General features: G+C 37.6%; 1 protein-coding gene and 1 long non-coding RNA gene across 2 annotated transcripts in view; one reads left to right on the top strand and one right to left on the bottom strand.

The window, feature by feature from the left end:
• btbd7 (BTB (POZ) domain containing 7) overlaps positions 1–16,570 on the bottom strand; it is an 80,258-nt gene that overhangs the window by 53,434 nt on the left and 10,254 nt on the right. The gene's annotated exons all lie outside the window — the stretch shown is intronic.
• LOC143729782 (uncharacterized) lies at positions 2,876–3,255 on the top strand. Its single transcript, XR_013200066.1, has 2 exons — positions 2,876–2,937; positions 3,144–3,255. It is a non-coding gene; the product is annotated as an uncharacterized LOC143729782 (long non-coding RNA).

Raw genomic sequence — 16,570 nt, 5'->3', positions numbered from 1 at the left:
CATTGAAAATCACTGGTATAAAGGACTCTCTGTTCCAGGGTGTCTGTAGTTCTCTCTGAGCTGGGGAGACAGATATGGGGGGTGGGGAGGGGTAAAGGACACCCCGTGGCAGTTTCCTGTGAGCGGAGGCGGTCTGGCTCATGTGAAACTAATGAGCGTGGACACAGACAAGCCACACCAGGCCAGCTGCAGGTCGTCTGGTCCACCCTGCCCTGCTTTTCTACTGGAATTCCAGAGAGATTTGAGCAAAGCTGGGCGAAGAAGAGAAACAGTGAAAATGCCACGCAATCAAATTTTATCCGTCAAGTCCAACAATATTCAGTGAGCGAAACACAAAGAGGCTAGCACAGCATCCCCCCGAATCCTGTTTTTTTATGATGAGGAGGCATGACATTTCATCAGAAGACACTGTGCCTTGACAGACAAGGCTTGGCCTTTTCCGGAGAAGCTTGAGGAATGCTTCACACAGCACCCAGCCCACAACCTGTCCTCAAAATGTGAGATTCAGCAAAAACAATTTCATAAAACATCATCTAATTAGATCCTAAAAGGTCAGACCAGCACAAGACAATGAGATGTTTTCTAAGGAGATTGGACACATTCCAGCCTTTTATAGGTGCCAGAATTGGAAAGTCTGATTTGTTGCTATAACAAGGAAACCTAAAAAGCATCAGAGGAACATTGGGTCACTTTGATGTTTAGATGACAAATACAAGATGTTCCTCCTGTTAATAAAAGGTGTAACTGACCTAACAAGCAAAGCAAAAGCACAGAAAATCCAAAATTAATAAACAGGATATACGAGAAGTGTCTTTGGCATGAATTCATTTCAAAGTAATTAATATGGATTTATCTTGACTGATGATGATGTTCAATATGCTTGGGCCACAGCGGTCAGGGAAAGAATTGACAAACACATCAGCCAAAGCTTTTCCCTGTCATCATTCTTTGCATTCATTCATTCATTGTCAGATAAGCACTTCTAAATAATGCAGCACTGTTCACAGTCAGTGCTTTATTGGTTATTCATTGATGGAAATGTGATATGTAACTAGGTAAATCTCACAAAGTGCTTTCCAGGTCACATTTTACCCCAGCCCCCACTTGGGTTAAAAAAAGATGACTAGAGATTACTATATTTTGCATAAATATAGTCTACTATTATTATTACCCTCTCATTATTATAATGTAAAATTCAGTCCTATGCGTAAACAACATGAAATATAAAATTTATAAATATTTAAATATTAATTAATTTTAATTTAAAATTGTTAATTTAAAATATTATTACAGTAAACATATGACGATCATCAAAAATCATAAGACCATAAAAGACCATACCAGATGCAATTTAAAATTCAGAATTAGGGGTCAAAAATCTGGTTTCAGTGTCCTGAATTAATGGAAAAGTTTAGGGATCATATTAGTAAATTACTTTGTATGTCAATTAATATTTGTTTTTCTCTTTTTTGGTGTTGGGGAGAAATTTGATCTGGACATTACCTGTGGGTTTCATGGGATTAGCTATAGAAGATCATGTACAGTTTCAGGTTTATGGGTATACAATATTTATCCTTTGTCTTTAAATAATAACAGACCGCATGACAAAGAGAGACTTTTCTCAATGGCACCATCATAAGAACAGTTCCACCGATGTGAGAATAGTTCACTAGTTTATACTAACAACCTCTGGTATTACATGTCAGAAGGACAAGAATCCATGTTTCATGCTTTCATTGGCAAATTGGCCTGCTTCCTGTTTGCGTTTATTTTTCCATTCATCTAAGCATCTTTATCTCTCTCTCTCCTCCGCAAAAAGGAAAATACCATGCTGACTTCATTAATTTCTTCAAACTCATATGGCAGTATGTGATTCAGACTTTCTTTACTATAAATAAAACTTGGGCTGGATATATTGTCATGCTCACTTTGGCATCCTAAGCAAATTCAAAACGGATTAAAAACGACGTAGCTTTTGGATTTTGTACACACAAATTTGAGTTTTCAAATAATCATTTACCAATAAAATGCATTTAACAAAACGTCCCTATTATTCTTTCTTTGTGAGTCAATCAATTATAATATAAATTTGTAGTTTGCTTAGGCCTATTTGACAATATAATTTTTTTAGAAATATACATCAAATAAAATAAAGGTGTACTTTTTTTCGTCTTTTTTTGCGTGCATCTTTTCACTTTGTTACCGAGCCATCAGGGAAAAGTGCTGGACCTATAGCTGAAGGGTGTTTGGATTATCTAATCACAGTGTTCGAGGTAAACGGTAGTGCTACACTTAGACAGATAAGACCAGAAGGACTGAATGAGAAGCCAGCTGATCAATACTGCAATCTACCACCTCACTGACTCAAGCATTATTGTTAATACTTTAAAATCACCCCTTGCCATTTTAGCTGACAACATGAATGAGTCTGCTGGAATATCATTGTCAATATTAATTAGTCTAAATATCTGTTGTGCGTTAGAGAGTGCAAAGAATACTGCGTCGCATAATTCAGTTTTCACTGTGTCCAAATATTTTCAATGAATTAAGCCACTGGACAGAAGGGCTGTAATCTCCCAGTTGACTAGTCGATTTATTGGTCGTTACGTTCTGGCTCGACTAAAATTCTGGTTGGTCGACTTTTTGCCGCGTTAATTTCATTACATTCATTTCATCTCTAATTGCTAATGGGGGTGTTTTCAGAGCACCCCTGTTTCACACGTAAGAGTCTGTCTTCAGAACACCCCCCTTGTTTTCACTTTTTTGGATTAGCCCAACCCACTGGAGTCAAATTGAAGAAAGAACTAAGGCAAAGGTCTGCATCATCCATGGTGGTTTGCCGAATTTAGCGTTTAATTTACTGTCAGGGTAATCTACCATGTCAAAGACATCGGGAGTGTGGCAGTATTTTATTAAAATAGAAAAAAAGTCTAAAAAGTCAAAGTTTGCATATCACAGCTCAACATCAAACATGGCATATCACCTAAAAACGGAAAGCTAACTTGTCTGCTTTAGTTGCCCTGTCTGTTTTGAGTTGCTATATGAATGAACATATCAGAATTGGCATAAAACTTTGAAACATGCTATCAGTAATAATCGTTTTATAAGTTAACTGCAGGCACACCCGCACGCAACGACGGTAGCATCCCCCAGACACACCCAGACCACGCTGGAAACATTTTATGGTTCACTTTCATTATTGTGACCATTTATTTCTAGTATTATTTATTGGATTTGAGCACTTTATTATTTTTTTTTATTTTTTTTGGAGCCTAATGTGCAATTGCGCTGTGCCCACCGTTGTATTTGTTTTGAGCCTATGCTTTATTTTTCAGTTATGCACTTTATTTTTGTTTCTGCTCTCGTCTTGATCTGGTTTGTTTAATAAATATTATTTTTTTATTAAAGTTGAGGTGCCTTGTGTGTCTAAGAGTAAAAGCTTTAAATTAATAGTCTATTCGTTTCTCCGCCGTGAAGCTGAGCTCCTATGTTCAGCCTTGCTCTGTGCGAGGACATGCACAGAGCGGCTGAAATGATAGTGTCTGTCAGTTATCATAACGTTATGACAAAAACAATTGTCTAAATTATGTTGCATATTCCTCAACAGTTCCTGTGCTGATATCACTAGTTGACAGTACTATTTTCGGAAATCATAGGCTATATTGCGCAGGTGCACGTGATGCAACGCTGTCAGAGCCAACAGACTCGAGTGTGTCATTTCAGTGGAAAATAATTAGGTCAAAAAACGATTTAATATACTGCAAATAGCGTACAAGTTTATTATAATAAATATATGTTTATTTATAATTCATTTAGGCGGACAAGGCTACCAAGTACAGCTATTAATCTAACGTTTTTTTACGTTAGAAACCAGAACCTGGATTTACATCATATTTTCACGCACCTGCAGCATTTCTGACAGTGACAACAGAGAAAAACAGAATGAAATAATAAATATAAAAAACCTATTTAGACCTACACTAAATATATATATTTTTAACTTAAATAATTAAATTAAGATGACAAAAAGAAAACCACTGATTAAGATGACAAAAAGAAAACCACTGAATCAGTTAGAAGCTTTGAAAAAAATGCTTTTTTTTTTTTACATAAGACTACGTTTTTTTCGTCAAATAAAAATAGCAGGCCTAGGCCTACCTCAATCCACAGCTTGTCTAGTTTTTACTTAAAGTAACATGTCTACATGATGTGGGGTTAGTCTGGGTCTCCGATGGCACAGATGTCCCGGGAATACAGAGATAACGTCTCGCTAGAGTGGCAAACTTCGGAAAGCGCCTTTCATTTGCTTGCGGATGTTTGCTTCGCCAGTGATATTGCATTGTATTTGTACTTAAACTAGGCCTACTGCTTTATTTTAATACCGCGTAGCATATTTTGCAAGTAACTTCGTCGCCCTTTCTGTCGAAATGGTCCCACACAGTAGCTACTTCTTTTCGCTTGCTTCATTTTGCTTGCTCAGCGAAATATGTCTTTAGGTGCGTGTGGTTGCGCGTGTCGACGCACCCCGTGATTTAACAAATATAGGCTATATACTGTTCTTTTTAACCATGCAGTAAACAAACAAAAAAGCTAAAAATATATAGGCTACTTTTTAATTTTTTTACTTTTAAACCGTTTAACTGATAGTATTAATCGATAGTTTTTTTTACTTTCGGTAAAGTATCTGATAGTTTTACAAAACCTTCGAATGTACTGTTATGAGGACAAGTTCCATGCTCACATCTTCCATGTCTTACTATTTGTTGCTCTGTTTTGACTTCTATGTACTCTTATTCATTCAACATAATACCTTATCTCAATTAAATGTACTGAAATGAATGTATGTGACACAAAAAGGCTGTTTATTATTTTGGCCGGTAAAAAAATATGCTTGGCTGTTTTCATCTACCAGTCCCCGTGGCAGGTGAGCCAAAAAGTTAATTTCGGACCCTGCCACTGGAACAGAATAGATTATAAAGTAAAACCAGGAATCTGAAAACCTGTACAATTTCTGTCCCCTTCCTTGGCAAGAGTCCACCACTGTTAAATTTTTAAAAGGACTTTCATCAGCTCGCACTCCCAGTAGACTCAGCCTATGACCCTTTCAGTGATGCATGAATGAATGTAGGAGGAGGAGAAAGGAAAGGAGCAGGAGAATGGTGTGGAATTCCCAGACCATACCAATGTTTGACTGAGCCACATGATATGACAGAGGAAGCATTGCTGTGATTAGAACACTGTTAGTAAAATCAGACCTTTTCTATGACAGATGTGCTTCCTTAAAACCCTAATGAGAATTGCTCAATTTCATTGACACCTTGAGACAGAAAGCGTATACATGCGCAGTAAATAGAGCTACAGCGGGTTTTTTTCCTAGTTGAGCTACACTACAGTCTTCATCTGTCTGTTCAAATACACATGAAAATGCATAAATCTAATATTTGAAAAAACACATTGTATATTACGTGTCTTGATGGATGAAGTCGAGCTACAATTGCATATATCTAGATCTGTGAGCAGCTTCACAAAAAACTGACTGGTAGAACTTCAGTCAGACTAAAGTGTAAAAGCGGAGTCAAATTTTAAAAAGACAAATTAATGCTTTAGTCCAAATGAAATCAAAGTTCTGAAGTGCAAGAAACATACCTAATGTTAAATTAAAACCTGGGATGAATGAACCCAGTGTGGGATTCTTTTGCACTAACCAAATCTAAACCAGATGTGGAACTCACAATATGAACTACAATATCGAAATCCATTTTTCATCTTCCACTCATATTCTGCACCAGAACAGCAAGACAGAGAGAAATGCAAGCAATAGAGACAATTACCTTAATGAATGGTGTCCTTTCTATGTAATTACATCTATGCTTTTAGCTGCACTTTTAGCTGCACAATCAGCCAGAATAAATTTAGTGATTTGGCCACCAAACATTTCTTTGGAGGCTCCTTGTTGATATCATGACTCCAAACTGTTGTGTATGGAGGACTAGGAGTGATGTTTATTGATTTAATAATTCAAACATAAAAATGGAAATAAAGACATGGACAAAGACGTGCACCTGAGACCCGCAGAGACAGCTGCTGTCAAACTAGCTAAAATGGAGTGACGCAGGTAGCTTTGCAACAGAGCGGTCATTTGAAGTCGAGAACTTTTCTCCCCCACCTTCACCTGAAGTGGAGGAGGGTGAATTGTTTGTGGACACCAGCTCAAACTGCGGTCTTAACTCCCGCATCGCGATCGGCATCCGATTATTCTTATATTCAGTCATTTTGAGGTTATTTTTTTCCAGGATTATTATTACTATTACGTTCATTATATTTTGCTGCTATGTGAAAAAAATAATCAGCAAATCGCGCCGGAGCGTTTGTCGACACCAGAGGATTAACTTTAGCCTAATAAGAAGGAACATAAATTGTGATTAAAAATATATGCTCACTCACATCATGACGCCGCTGCGGTGGTGGAGTTCATGCAGGAAGAGCAGCGTTTGGCAGCGCGAGCTGTGTGGAGAAGCCCATTTCCACCTCCATTGCATTGGAGAAGCAATCCCACGTAAAATGCAGGTTGCACACTGGAGCGATAGGCGAGATTAACTACCTAGGCTACATGAAATAATCTAAATAACTATATAAATGCTATGCTAACTAAATGCTAATATATATATATCCGTTTTCAATACTCGTAATTCCAACTCCTGACTCGCTACAGTAGTTTTGACGGAACCAGATGCTTTTATACCAGGGGCTGCCACGGGCGTGGTGAGCTCGCACCAAGGGCGTGACAGAGTGACGTCAGAGAGTATTCTACGTCAGAGAGTACCCCTACTGCAGGAGCTTTCCGTTTAACCTGAAGAGGGCAGCACTACACCATATATTTGAAAAGTAAAACACTTTATACCCAAATGTCAAAAAATGTACTCGAATCAATGAACAGCATTTATGAAGCTCCATTCTTACAGATAAGTAACTAAAAAAAGTTGTTTTAGTGTTTAGTTACTCTTTAAATATAAAAAATATTTTAAACTCTGTACAAGTAAATAATACATTTGAATACACATTTTAAAACATTAATTAAATAGTTTTAAATATGTCTATTCATCTGTCCATTTAAAACCTGATTTATGAAATATTAAATAGGTATTTTATTGCTTTATTTTATTTTTAAAAGTCACTCCTAGTCCTCCATAGTTGTGAACTTCTGACACCTGAAGCTTGTGAAGCACTACTGACTAAAATGAATAAGTTATTACTCGACTATGAGTCTTGGCAGAATACTTCTGTTGTACAAGAGACAAATAAATACATGTAATTGTACCCATCAGACACAGCAGCATGCCGTTTCTGAAGACCGCTCTGCTGTACAAGACTTTAAGACTTAAATAGAGCAGGACCTTGGCTATTCTTAAAAACCACAGAGAATTAGATCAACACAGGACTGACAAGCATTGTAATGTATTTGACATCTGCATCCACTAAGTCCACAATTTTAGAGCTTGATCCAAAGACAGGAAAAATTGGGATGGCAGAAAAGCAAAGCAATTTATAAGAAACGAATGAACTCCAACCACATTGGACAACTAAAAAGTATGTCCAGAATGAAGTTGAAACTAGATCTTCTTCCTCCCTGAGGAGAGACTTTTGTAAGTATTTCTGTGCTGAGAGTGACCTGATATGCCAGTCTAGATACTAGGGGTGTCCCCGACTAAGGATTTTCATAGTCGAATCAGATTCGTCAAGTCCTGCCTATAGTCGACTAATAGTCGAATCATGTGAGTGGTGTTGGGGAGGGGGCGGGGCTTTAACATTTTAAAGCCGCGATGTACAGAACATCACACAAAGATATAGAAGAAAATGTATAAAAACATTTTTGATCAATAAAACTAAGAAATAACATAAATAACTGCAGAAAGGACACACTGCAGATAGGATTTGCATTTCACATGCAGATCAAATTAAATCGGCTGAATTGCCTGTACGAGCATGCTCTAAGTAGGCCTACAGCGCAACATCGATGCACTGAAAAGTAATCAACAATTAAGAACACAACATACATTTATAATAAATAAAAATACAAAACGAAATAAGTCAGAATCAAGTCACAAGAAGCAGAACAAATGTGTGCAAAATGCCTAAAGTGCAGGGGAACAAATATTCAAAACACAAGTCACAAATAGTTAAATTTGATCACCCTGAGTGATCAATTATTAAAATTAAAATAAAGAAATTATTAAAATAACGAAAGTATGGCCAGGATTGTCAACTTTGTCTTTTTAACTGCAGAAACAACAATAAACGCTAAACTGGAGCGGCAGTCTTTTTAGCTAACCGTGTTCATGTAACAGAGGCCAGCTAGTAGTCCGGGTGGAGGGGTTACATTCACACAGTATCCAAAAATCAAATTAGAACCGGCTGAAATGTTTTGAAATCACTCGTACCCATACCTGATCGAAAAAACAAAATCCAGTCTTTCACTCGGCCTGTGTCCGTTTGAGTCTTTCAAAATGTGTGCGCGGATAAAATACCTTCTAAAACGCTTAACGTGAAAAACGCTTAACGGCTTTGTCCTAAACCTGTTATATTAAAAGATCAAATTCTGTACACACCTTATTAATAAAGCATATTATATAGCCTACAGAAAAGCAGATGAGCCCAGAATATGAACGCAACGCGTTTTATTATAGGCTACGTTAAGCATTTTCTTCCCATAGAAAACCGTTAAAGAAAAAGCTTTACGTGACTTTCTATAGGAGAAACGCGTTGCGTTCATATTCTGGGTTCATCTGCTTATCTGCACATAGAATGGTTTCTTAAGGTGTGTAGCCTACTGTGTACATACATTAAGCACGTAAAAGTGCCATTAAGCGTTTTAAAAGCTTTTTTCACGTTAAGCGTTTTAGAAAGTCCCAAGGAAAACCAACCTGTTAACGTTGGCCGGCAGAAGTGCGATCATGGCTTTCCTGATGCTAAATCCAGCCTTGGAGAATATCCTTTCTGATGGTGTGCATCTTTAGATTTTCTTATCCCAGACATTTTTAAAGATTTAAATCCCTGCCGACACGACGCTCCTCTGTCGGTCACGGATCGAAAGTGAAACTTAAATCTGTCACGGGGTGTTTGGATTTATTCACGCTGCACGCACGTTAACAAATATTTATTAAAAGCTTCTTTCTTTGCACATTTTTATTGACAGCATTATCATAATAGGCTGTATATTAATGTATTGACAGAAAACCAGTAGTTCTATGTGAAATCAGACATTGAGCACACTCATATAGCCAAAATGACATAATCCTCGTTTGATAACACATCTGCGAAGATTCGACCGTGAGATTGGTAGTCGAATCAGGCTCCTCCTATCGAACCATCGAATCTTCGACTATTCGGGGTCACCCCTACTAGATACAGGTAGCCTAGCGTTCACTTTCTCAGGACAAACGCTTCGATCAAGATGAAACAAAGGAAGTGAGAAGGCTTTACTGGGCGAGACAAAAGTTGTTCATATGATTTTGTTCTCATTAAGATGAGTCATTGTGACCATGAAACCTAATTTCTGTGAAGCAGAGGAGTGCTGGGGGGCTCTCTGAATTCTAGGGGAAATACTAATCACAGGACTCTATCTCTGTTTGGAGGTGGGGACTTCTGACTGTGTAAAAAAAACTGAATTCCCAAAAATGAAAACGGAAAAAACGGAATTTGGGAAAAAATATAACGGATTTTATAGGGCCCTAGGTTACCAGTGCACAGCACTGAAGTGATTAAGCACTATTGTAAACAAGTACAATCTGTTCCTCAATCACAGGTTAGTAGGGGTGTACTGGTAAATCAACCCTCTACAACACGAGTAAATCACTCGCATATACTCCCTTCACTCTGCGCGACTAAATAATGTCTATCATGAGCCATTGCTTAATAAATTCTAAGATTTTACTTGCCTGTGTGAAAAATAGAACAAAACCATTTACGCACCAACCCAAAACAAGAGTTCAGATGGCACGCAAGAGCTTGCTAGTAGCCTATATGCGGAGATTCAATTAATTTTTGTGACATGGAAAGGAAAGCGGTATCCTGTTTGTTTTCTTTATTTTTCAAAAGCACAATCTAAGGGTGTTTTGTTTTTATTATGGAGTGTACACTAATGATGTCTTACTCTTATCTGTATGACCGTAAATGACAGATTATTTTAAGTTGTTTACGCTGTTATAATGAGAAAATCATTTGGCATTGTGCCGATTTGTATCGTGAAACAGTCCACTGATGAAACATGCATGTCTTGGAAATGGGAAGCCACAGGTGCTCCTTCAAACGCTATATCCTCTTGGAAAGGTGAAGTAGGCAGATGTAGTTTGCACTTTTTCTCCTCCTCGCTCATCTTTCCCTGATTTCTTGAAAAAGTGTAATATTGAACTTTGTGCATCCGCCATTGTTTCCGCCTGCTAATAAATGGTCGCTCGAAAAGAAAATGACATTGTAGGCTACGCACAACACGTTAATCAAACCAATAGGTTTGAAAACAGCCGTTGCATTTTACCGCGCAGCATTGCTCAATCTATCAATTAGAGTATTAGAATCAACAATTCCTTTATTTTTTATTTTAAGCAATAAGGAATCTGGGGAGGGGACAGACATGTTAATGTACCGAACTCGTATAGAACTGTGACCTCAAATCCGAGGAATGTACCGAACCATAACTTTGGTGAACCTACACCCCCTAACACTTTAGGCATAGACACACGCAAGAAAGACCTGAGTGAGAAGGATGACCAGGAGCCCCAATGTGTCTCAGAGTCTAAGTGCGTCTGATGGAGTGAAGTCTTCTTAGGGGTATGACCAAATTTCTGTTTCTGTATGACTAATTTTATTTCACGGTAACGATATATTTCACAATATAGTTATTTATATATTTAGTCATTCTCGAAAAATCGACAAAAGGGGCTTTGTATAATAAATAAACCCAAATACTTTAAAAGTTTAAAGTATTTCACCTTGTTTGATTTTGATTTTATTATGTAAATTATTTCTTTGGTAAACAATTTTGAGAGCTAAATATAGTAAGCAAAACACACTCATCAACTTTTAGATGACCTGCCCCCAACTGATGGATATTAAATACAACTCATAGGTGCAATTCAACGTTAAATAAAGTGTTACTGAATAATTTTTCAATTTCATGTTATTGGTTTACTTCATCAATTAGTTTATAATATCTGAATATTTTATATTGAACTATTCTATATTCATAATAAATTAGTTACTTCCTTTTAATTTTGTAGGATATTAGCAATACTTTGTGTTTACATGTGTTCCCGGTACATTTTTGCCATGTCTGCTTATTATACTGCATTTTTAAGGGGCTTGTTTTGCTTTTTTTGTTATATCTGGCAACCCATCACCTGGAGCTTTGGTCAAGAGAATTCAGATGTGTCAAGTTCATCAAGTTCATCAAGTTCAGAAGTGACTAGAAGGAGAGCAGCAGTTTGAAAACCGAACAGGAGCTACTGTTAGTGTTGACTAAGTAGTTTAAATTATACACACCTTGTAACTGCGTCATTAGTTTACCATAGCCCAGTGAACACACCGTACTCCCTCTCAGTGTGTGTGTGTGTGTGTGTGTGTGTGTACGTGAGCATCTTTTGCATAAGTATTTGAGTGTCAAGTTGTAATCACGTATCGAAACAAAGGAAGATTTTATCAGCTGGTTCAGTGGCCAATTGTTTGGAGTTAGAAATATATAACTCGCGCTGCATATTTATTAATTTTGCCTCAGATACAGGATTACACATTCGCTTTAACAAGCAGGTTGTTCATTACCATAGCAACCGCTTGCGTGTCATGCTGAATGCGATTTTCGTGTTTAAAAAGTAACTATACATAAGAGACGGAAAGATGCATAAAACTATACATTATTTAGGGTTATTTCTATTCGTTACGATATTGATATATAAACTGATGTTGTCAAGTAAGCTTCATGCTTTCCCCGTTGCGAACGTGCACTCCTCTAAACTGTAGCCTACGGGTGCTGCACTGCTAGTTGACTGCTGCTCATTTTTCCCCGAAAATATCCTGTAACAACAACCCTTTAGAAAACGTAATTCCTTTGTGGATCCTCTTGATCTGCTTTCTCCATGTTTCTTTGACAAATCTCAGTGTCTCAGTCTCACGCACGCTGCACGTGAGTTAACCACACCCACTTATTTACATGTCATGGTATAAACAGAATAAAAAAAAATCTGTTACGGTTGACATTTTCTACCGCGGTAACGATATATACCCTCATACCGCCCAGCCTGTGGAGTCTCAGTGAAGCCTGATGTGGGGTAGGTAGACAGCAAATGCATTATTAAAAAACCTTAAATGGGCACTGAGAGCCTCTTATCATTGCCATCAGAAAGCCAGTCAGTCAAAAATTAAGCTTTTTTGGAAAGCGCTTCTAAAATCCCTGCTGAGACTACAGCCTAGAATAAGCAATGCATTTTTAAACCGGCCATGTGGATAGTTTTGTCTACTTATAACACTTAGAAAAGCTATTAGGCTATGTGTGGAAACCATTTCCAACCAGGGGTTAAAGTGGGCCGGAACGGTCCGGAACTGCGTTCCGGCACCTCAGATAAATTATTAAATAAATAGATTCATTAATCTCAACGAATCTCGCTGGTCCCGAGATGGACCAACTGGCCAACCAACCTCCCTTCCTCCCCGCTGAACGGGAGTGATAATAAATGCGTGAAATGCACTCACGGTGGTTGAGCACGGTAAAGTTAGTTTAATGTTCGATATTTCGCCGGACATTGTTTGCCCTTGCCACTGTTCAATAGGGTCGGCAGTCTTACAAAGACATCAATAGCAGGTAGGGCTGGGCGATATGGAGCAAAAAATATATCTCGATATATTTTGCTATATCTCGATATACGATATATATCTCGATATCTTTACAGGAAAAATAACCCAACAAAAACTAATGCAAAAACAAATATGCCAAATACCACAGTCTTTTTTTTTATTGGAGTGCAAAGAGGTAGGCAGTTCATGTAGTCCAAAGTGCTTTAGCGACATTTAAAAAAAAAATCCCTGTATCCAAAATAATAATTGTATACAAATTAATTGCTGTATACAAAAATAATTGCCACCTGTCCCGTTTTACCGGGATTGTCATCCTTTTTAATAACATGTGCCGGGAAATGTATCGTTTTCGAAAGGCTGTGTGAATGTTCAAACCATGGTTCAAACCGTGTAGCGTGCGCACGGCAGATAGGGAGAGAGCACCGTGTAGCGCGCGCACGCCAGAGAGGGACAGAGAGCGAGAGACCTTGCGTGTGTTTGCTAGTGTGCGTGTGTGCCTCAAGAAGTGCATGTAAGACAGCATTTAAGACGATCTTTTTAGACGAGTTCTGTAGCCTCCGGGCTAGTTGCGGGTGCCGCCATGTTGAATGAGACAACACGCGAGGGGAGGGGGAACAAAAGCAAGGAGGCGGGGGCGAGCACAGCGCAGAGAAGACAAAGCGGCGAAATCAGAATTAAATATAAACAATATATCGATATATACGATATGTCAAAATCCATATCGTGTTTAAAAAATATCTCGATATATTTTAAATATCGAGATATCGCCCACCCCTAATAGCAGGATTAGTTTTAACATTATGTAACCATTATCGACATTAAATATTCGTTCAAAATCACTGTGCATTAATGCTGCATATTTATACCTGAGAATGCTTTGACGCGTTTCCACAACGCATGCCTAAGGGAACGTTTGCCAATTCCACTAACTGCATTAAACATAGCCTATAATTTGTATTATTTAAAATTACTTTTCAAATTCCAAAGCTTGTAGAAGCTTTGTTCCTATTGGCAATGCTGATCTGGAAGCCTTGATTAAAAATTAACTTATATAAGAAAATGATTCATAAAACTCATCAGTTGAGCCTATGTTTACTTTCTTCAATGGCACAGGCGAAAATGAAAAGACTATCAGTCAAAGTTTAGCTTTAGGAGGGGAAGAAATATGGCAGGATAAGAGGACTGAGAAAAAAAAGAAAGATTAAGATGAGACAGCAGGTATTGACAAATAATCGAATGCACACTGACATGGTTTTAAATCTATTTATTATCAATTTTTTTGGCCTTCAAAAGTCTTAAATTGCACATATGTAGGTAAGAGAAATAAAAAAAATTAACGGGGGAGCATGACCCCGAACCCCCCTAACTACCTCACATTTAAAAGGACATGGCTGTGGGGGGTAATGTGGGCTGATGTGGCTACAATGCCAGGGCTCAATTTTTGGTCCAGTGTTCAGCAATTTTAACATAGTATCGTCATCATATCAGTGCTGATGGACCAAAATAAAACAATTAAGATATCAAGTAAATAAGTATTGTGATATGTGGTGCCACAGTGACACTCTTGTCCCAATAAGTATTGCTATACCACTATACTCAAAATGTTGTCCCACGGTGAGACATTTTTCCCTGTTGCACCTTCACAAAATTTGAGGGTTCCCCCACCTACCAAATCCCTCTTTAACCACTGTTTCCAACTAACTATACAAACAATTGGCTACTTAAAAACCAACTGAGCATTAACAATATGCAAATCTGCATATTTTCTAAATCAATTGCAAATTGCCTGAATGACTAGAGGCAACTAAACCGTCTAGGGTTGGGCGGTATTTCGGTAATATCGTATACCGCGGGGTCTTAAAATAGCAACGGTATCAGTTTCAATACCGTCATTACCGGCACTTATATATAATATATAAATATAATTAATTCAATGCCTAAAAATGCTTATGTAGTTGTCATCAAGTGACAGTGTGGAGGAGAAAGAGAGAGAGAGAGAGAGAAGGGAGAGGCGGTAAATACTGACGAGGCAATTTGTAAATGTTGCAATAAAAAAGGTGACCGCGAGAGATGGAAACACCTCTAACCTAATGTCGCATCTCCGAAACAACCACCCACTCACTGCTGCGAGGATGCATTTTGCCCCGAGTTCATTAAATAAGCGCATTAGTTTATATTTGTTAAAATATTATAATGTTATTTTTTTTTACGTTGATAATGAAAACTGAACAGCACGAGTAAGATGGGATGCATCGGGAGTCAGACATTGACCACTTAATTAAGTTTCATTTTGTAAAAGGCCTTTCTTTAAAGTGAATTTCGTTTTGTATAAATTGTATCTTAATTTTAATAATTTTTTATCAACCAATTGCCTGGATTTAATGAATAAGAATCAAATATAGCATACAACAATCATGACATGATCGTTCGCTGGCGCGCCGCGGTCACTTGCATTGAAATCTCATCATAAATTAACAGAAACTATATCTAAATAAAGCTTGAAAATTCATTAAACGAAACAATTCAAAACGAAAAGAAATAGGCCACTCGCTGATTATTTAATCCATGATGTGCATTTCTCTCTATGCGCGTTCTTACGGAAATGGCGATCATCAAATTAAACGAAACTATTCAAAACGAAAAGAAATAGGATAGCCTATTCTCTGATTATGTAATCCATGATGTTCATTTCTCTCTATCGTTCACTATGGAGATGGCGATTCGTCAATTTCTTTAAACGAAACAATTCAAAAGGAAAAGAAATATAGCCAGGATACTCTCTGATTAATCCATGATGTGCATTTCTCTCTATAGGCGCGTTCACTACGGAGATATCAATCGTCAATTTCATTAAACGAAACAATTCAAAACGAAAAGAAAAAGGCTAGCCTATACCTTCTGATTATGTAATCCATGATTTGCATTTCTCTCTATATATGCGCGTTCACTAGGAGATGGCGATCGTCGACTTAATCTTTGCAGCACTGACCGAAAAGTTGTATTAATAAAAATCTATGGACGCATTTCACCGGATTTACAAATGCACTTCTTGCTTGTTGCTTGTTAATTTAATTTAAATTAATTAATAAAATGAATACAATTGTCATAATTAAAATAATTAAATATTATTAAGTGTCCCATTTTTGCTCATTTATAAATAGTATTTATATCTACCACCCGCTCAGCACCTGGGTTAAAAAAATATTTGGCGCAACCAACCATATTATAACGGGCCACGTATTAAAAATAGTCAAGTCTAAATAGGGCTCCGGCTCATATTACATTTAATGCCGTCAGCCGGGATCAGACACAACGTGCACGGGTTGGCCTTGATTTTTGTTTTAGTTTTTTTTGCCCGATCTGGTATTCAGTTTCTGAACGGTGTAGGCACAAGCCAACAGTTTGGTGACACTGTCTGAGCCTTATGTCATCATTTTTAATTAGTCACGGTAATACCGTATACCCCGGTAAAATAGGAAGGAGGTTTGACGGTATCAAAATTTGGATACCGCCCAAGCCTAAAACAGTCTTGAGAAAACCCTGTATCCTTAGGCTAGTTTTGAGATAACTAGTGCTGTCATTTAAATGCGTTATTAACAGCGTTAACGCAAACCCATTTTAACGGCGTCAATTTTTTTATTGTAAGATTAACGTTCTTTTTGGCCTAGCAAACTTTGTATTTTTCTTCACATGCTGTTGCAACAACTAGTAACGTTAGAAAAACTACAAC

This window comes from Siphateles boraxobius, unplaced genomic scaffold, assembly GCF_051911475.1.
Source record: "Siphateles boraxobius isolate OS27281-9 unplaced genomic scaffold, OSU_SipBor_1 8, whole genome shotgun sequence".
Taxonomy (NCBI): domain Eukaryota; kingdom Metazoa; phylum Chordata; class Actinopteri; order Cypriniformes; family Leuciscidae; genus Siphateles; species Siphateles boraxobius.
The sequence above is the reverse complement of the archived record's forward strand: the minus strand, read 5'-3'. Positions and strand labels throughout refer to the sequence as shown.